Here is a 6,461-nt window from a genome sequence, read left to right as displayed (position 1 = left end):
GGTGACAGGACAGTGCATGCATCCTTGATTAGTAGCCACTGGCGTGGCGAAAAAAAAAGCCAAGCTCCCCTGTCCTGGTGCCATACTCACACAGGTACTCATTGATGGCCCTCTGCTGCATGTGCAGCAGCTGCAGCATTGCCAACATTGAGTTACACCTGGTGGGCATGTCACAAATGAGGCGGTTCTTGGGTAGGTTGCATTCCTTTTGAAGGTCAGCCAACCTGAGCACTGGCATTATATGACCAGCGGAAATGACCACTGTCTTTCCTGGCCTGCCTCGGGAGATCCTGTAAGCCCGGGTACCTACTCAAGAACCACTGCACTACCATATTAAGGATGTGAGCCAAACAGGGAACATGGGTCAAGTGTCCTTGTCGGAGGGCGGAGAGGAGGTTGGTGCCATTGTCGCAAACTATCATTCCTGTCTGAAGCTGGCGTGGTGTCAACCACCTCTGAGTCTGCCCCTGCAGAGCTGACAGAATCTCTGCCCTAGTGTGGCTCCTGTCCTCTAAGCAGAACAACGCAAGCACTGCATGGCATCTTTTTGCTGCTTGCATAGCCCCTTACATGCCTACGGTGCACCGCTGGTTCCAAGGAGAAATATGCAGAGTAAAATTCCATAGATTAAGAAGAAGAGGAGGGGGTGGAGGAGAGAGGTGTGGCAGAATCACCACTACTAGCATTGTGGTGGCAGAACAAGTTCCAACAATACTGCATCCTGTCCTGCATCCTTCCCAGCTGCCAGCAGAGTAACACAGTGCGCCGTGAAAGAAAGGTAACATCCCTGTCCATGCCTGCTGCGCCATAAGTCAGTGGTAATATGCACCTTACCACTGACCGCCCTGTCCAATGAGGCCAAGAGATTACCTTTCACATGCTAGTAGAGAGCCAGAATGGCCTATCATGAAAAGAAATGGCGTTTGGGAACCTGCCACTGAGGTACCGCACATTCCACAAATTCACGAAAGGGAGCAGCATATATATATATATGTACAGGACGCCAAGGTTGGGTCCTGGACGGGTGCTATGTAGCACCTATATTTATATTTGGGTTGTGGTCCCTTTAAGGGAATCCTGGTAGGCCTCAGGGGGTCACCCAAAAATGGGTGACAAATTCCGGGGATAGTTTTAGGAGAAGACTGACTCGCGGTCCTATATATAGTAAGAGAGATAGTTGGGACCCGGAATTTGGGAGGCCCTGAAGTGACATTTAGGTGGGAAAGAGCCTCCCTCCCTGGCCACAGGGATTTGGCACACAGGGGGTTAACGGCCTCCAAGAAGACAGCCCATAAGACAGGAAGTAGGTGGTGAGGAGGAGAAGGAGATGAACACCCGTCTGAGGAGCTGTCTTGCTGTGTTGCTGTCTTGCTGCTTTGGAGGCTGCAAAAAGATCTCTGTAAGGACTCTAAGAACTTTTGGGTGAAGACCTGACTACGGAACTGTAGGTGCTTTCTTTTCTTATTATTTGTGCTGAAGATAAGCGGACTTTAATTTATGTTTTTGTATGCTGAAGAAAAGCTTTATTTTTGATTTAATTATAAATAAAAGTATTTTGGTTTCACCTTATAACGGTTTATGCACTTGGTCCCGCGGAGCTAGTATCCCCAAACTTTATGTCACGAGCCAGCCTGTAACACACAGCCTATCAACACCAGGCTCTGGCCGCAATAACCCCGCCCCACAGAGGGGAGGTACCCTAACCATACTGACCAATCAGCACCGCCCTTTCCCTATTTGACCACTTCCAACATGGTGGTCAATATGCCTGAGGAAGGAGCACGCATGCTCCGAACGCGTGCAACAACGTCATCACAGCGCGACCCCGTACGACCAACTAGCTGACCTCCGTGACGCTGCGACACCGGGCCGGAGATGCTGGGAACCACCGGCGCCACCGGACGGGAACCAAACAGCAAAAAGAGGAACGCTTCTCCCCAGGAGCCCTGTGATGTCCCTTACAAACTTTTCTTCCACGTAAAACGTGATGTGCCTGAACCATTCCAACAGAGAGTGAGTGTACTACTTTACAAATAAATGCCTGTGATCTGAAATACTGCACTTAGGTTGGCGCTGTTTTTTGTCTTCTGTTTGTATATCTCTTAAAGGTGCCTTCTACCCTTGAACATGCTGCCTACCTGCTTGTGCTAAGAAATCCTCTTTTCCCTATGGCTATAACTAACTATTTTTATAACTGTTGACTATTGGCTATAACCTATGATTTTTTATCAAAACCTGCCAGTTACCGTTTGACTATTATCTGCCATACTCACTAAAGAACTGCAGAATTCTGTGGAGCAGCAGATTTGAAACCCTAATACTGCTATATACCAAAGCCACAGCATATACCCCTTATCTCCCCATCCCATTTCCCCCCCTCCTTTTCCCATAAGCCTCCCCCCATCCTGGATATACATAACCCAGCAGCGCAACACAAAAAAATGTTTTGTTTTACTCTGTATATGCACTAGAAGTCTGTGTTTGCAGCTCTGGATATGAGAGAATAAAATACACACATCTTTTTCCGCCTCCTAGTTTTTTTTTCTTTTCTTTTTTTTTTTTTCTTCCACTATGGACATGCTCCAATCAGTGGAACATTCTAAATATGTCTTTTTAGATGAATTATTCTCACAATTCCCAAAAGATTTTTTTAAGACACACTTTGAAGTAAGAGAAAATATATATATGAAATTATGCACATTATTTAGAAAAATTGAAGATACTATTATAACACTCAATCACCAAAAATGGGACAAGTTTTTTCTTCAAAATTACCTTTCCTCCAAAGTTATCCCGAGGGGCCTCAGAATTAAAACCAGATGCGCCTTCCTCTCATTCGACCTCCAAACCGAATGGGAACATATCTCAGAATTTTGTTCCCAAAAATGGATCAACATTATTATGAAGCAGCGGGATCTCAAAAACGCGTCACTCTGAGGCCGCGTACACATGGGTGGATTGTCTGCCCAACTTAGTCCGCTGAACACTGTTCCGCTCGTGTGTGGGCTTCAGCGGACTTTTTCAGCGGATTGTCTGACGAACAAAGTCTTACGGAATTTCCGTAAGACAGTCCGTCCAAACTTGGTTTCAGCGGACAGTCCGCTCGTGAGTAGGCTAGTTCGACAGACTAAGTTTGGCGCATGCTCAGAAAGGATTTACACGGCGAAGGTTGCATTGCAGTGTATTGGACGTCAAATTTTTCGTCCCGTCGTACGTGCCGTACACGTCATCGCGCAAGCTTTCAGCGGACTGTCTGCTCATCGTGTGTGGTCAAGTCCGTTCATGCAAATTTTGAACGGACTGTCTGTCGGATTGTCTGACAAACTTAGTTGGCCAGACAATCCGCCCGTGTGTACGCGGCCTTAGAAAAGCTCAAAAACCAATTATCAAATCTCACTAATGAGACACCAAATCTTCCCAGTGCATGGTTAGATATACTAAAAAGAAAAACAAAACTAGATGAAGAACAACTAATAAAAATAAAACTTCAAAAAATGAGACGAGATGTAGATTACTATAACAATAAAAGGGTTTTCCAGTGGAAAACCAAAAACTCTGCCCCAGTGCCCCTAATGCAGATCCAATTCCCTCCTTCTTTTCGGCCCTTCAAAACATATCACCCAGTCGCACACCCCTCTCAACATCCACACTCAAAACAGAACAACCAATCAACCGAGCACAGACTAGTCCACCGCTCAGAGCCCACAAGGGAAAATAGCTCCCACATTTTACAACCAAAACCTAAACGGTACAGAAAACAAAAAAGAAATATCCAAATCATACAGAATAAAAAATACACCACGACTCCTACTGACAGTGCAGCTGACAACAATTCAGTAAACATCCCTAACCTAAATAAAAACGGAAACAAAAATAATTCTATTAGAGATGAAAACATCCCTACAGGACACACAAAAAAGAACAATCAGGTTACTTCAAGCACAACAACCCCACAACCCCCTACAGAACAATCTCTCCAAGGTACACAGGACGATAACATTACAGTTGTTCAGCAAAAAACCCATTCCCAATTACTTAGTAACCATCCTCTCGACTTCTCCACACCAACTGATGATCAATCTTTTTTAGTCCTAACCCCTCAACCTGCGCAAAAAAGAAAACTAGAAGAGGCAGAAGAGGGGGTAGAAGAAACAAAACCCAAAGAAAAGTTTGTCAAACTATAAAAATTTACAACCTCTCCTCACATACCCTGGTTCCAGATGAAATCTCCCTGTTAAATAAAGGAGTCAATTTTGCACCTACCACAAATCCCAACCCTTTTACTTTATTTGTGGATCTAAATAAATTTGCTACGAAATTTTACAGTAAAACGCTTCTTCAATATCAAATCCAATAAAGAAAATCCCAACAATACTACAAAATCCAGTGTTAACCACTTTCAGACCGGACCATTTTGCTGGTAAATGACCAGAGGTCTTTTTACACTTTGGCACTGCGCTGCTTTAACTGGTAATTGCGCGGTCATGCAATGTTGTACCCAAACAAAATTTGCGTCCTTTTCTTCCCACAAATAGAGCTTTCTTTTGATGGTATTTGATTGCCTCTGCGATTTTTATTTTTTGCGATATAAACGTAAAAAGACCGCAAATTTTGAAAAAAAATGATATTTTCTACTTTTTGTTATTAGAAAAATCCAATAAACTCAATTTTAGTCATACATTTAGGACAAAATGTATTCAGCCACATGTCTTTGGTAAAAAAAAAGTCAATAATTGTATATTTATTGGTTTGCGCAAAAGTTGTCACATCTACAAACTAAGGTACGTTTTCTGGAATTTACGCAGCTTTTAGTTTACGACTGCCTATCTCATTTCTTGAGGTGCTAAAATGACAGGGCAGTACAAAACCCCCCCAAATGACCCCATTTTGGAAAGTAGACCCCCTAAGGAAATTGATAAGAGGCATGTTGAGCCCATTGAATATTTTATTTTTTTGCCTCAAGCGATTGAATAATGACAAAAAAAAAATTTTTTTTTTTTTTTTACACAAAGTTGTCACTAAATGATATATTGCTCACACATGCTATGGGCGTATGTGAAATGACACCCCAAAATAAATTCTGCTGCTTCTCCTGAGTACGGGGATACCACATATGTGGGACTTTTTGGGAGCCTAGCCGCGTACAGGGCCCCGAAAACCAAGCACCGCCTTCAGGCTTTCTAAGGGCGTCAATTTTTGATTTCACGCCTCACTACCTATTACAGTTTTGAAGGCCATAAAATGCCAAGATGGCACAAAACCCCCACAAATGACCCCATTTTAGAAAGTAGACACCCCAAGCTATTTGCTGAGAGGCATGTTGAGTCCATGGAATATTTTATATTTTGCCACAAGTTGCGGGAAAATTACAAACTTTTTTTTTTTTTTTTTTTTTTTCACAAAGTTGTCACTAAATGATATATTGCTCATGCATGCCATGGGCATATGTGAAATGACACCCCAAAATAAATTCTGCTGCTTCTCCTGAGTACGGGGATACCACATATGTGGGACTTTTTGGGAGCCTAGCCGCGTACGGGGCCCCGAAAACCAAGCACCGCCTTCAGGCTTTCTAAGGGCGTAATTTTTTGAGTTCACTTCTCACTACCTATTACAGTTTTGAAGGCCATAAAATGCCAAGATGGCACAAAACCCCCACAAATGACCCCATTTTAGAAAGTAGACACCCCAAGCTATTTGCTGAGAGGCATGTTGAGTCCATGGAATATTTTATATTTTGCCACAAGTTGCGGGAAAATTACAAACTTTTTTTTTTTTTCACAAAGTTGTCACTAAATGATATATTGCTCACGCATGCCATGGGCATATGTGAAATGACACCCCAAAATAAATTCTGCTGCTTCTCCTGAGTACGGGGATACCACATATGTGGGACTTTTTGGGAGCCTAGCCGCGTACGGGGCCCCAAAAACCAAGCACCGCCTTCAGGCTTTCTAAGGGCGTTACAGTTTTGAAGGCCATAAAATGCCAAGATGGCACAAACCCCCCCCCCCCAAATGACCCCATTTTAGAAAGTAGACACCCCTAAATTTAGGGGTACACTAGTGAGACTAGGTAATAAATGGCGGGTGCCCTGAAACTATAAAAAAATAACTAACCAACCAGCGTCACCTGTAACAGTTATATGGTGATCACTGGTGAAAGGGTTAACTAGGGGGCAATCAGGGGGCTTTATGCGGTAGTATATGGGGGTCCCTGGCGCTATAAAAAGCTGCGGCGAACCTAAATACCTACCTGCCTAACTAGCGTCACCTGTGACACTAATACAGCGATCAGAAAAACGATCGCTTATTAGGCTGGGTTCACACTGGAGCGATGCGGGAACGCCACGAATGCGCGGCGGGTTCCCGCATCGCATGCCTCCCGGCGGCAGTTCACACTGCCCTATGCGAACTGCTGGGAGTGTCAGTGAAATGTTAATGACACCCCCAGATCAGTTC

This window comes from Lithobates pipiens, unplaced genomic scaffold, assembly GCF_037356315.1.
Source record: "Lithobates pipiens isolate NorthernLeopardFrog02 unplaced genomic scaffold, aLitPip1_a1.2 Scaffold_13, whole genome shotgun sequence".
Lineage (NCBI taxonomy): Eukaryota > Metazoa > Chordata > Amphibia > Anura > Ranidae > Lithobates > Lithobates pipiens.
This window is presented reverse-complemented; position numbering follows the sequence as displayed.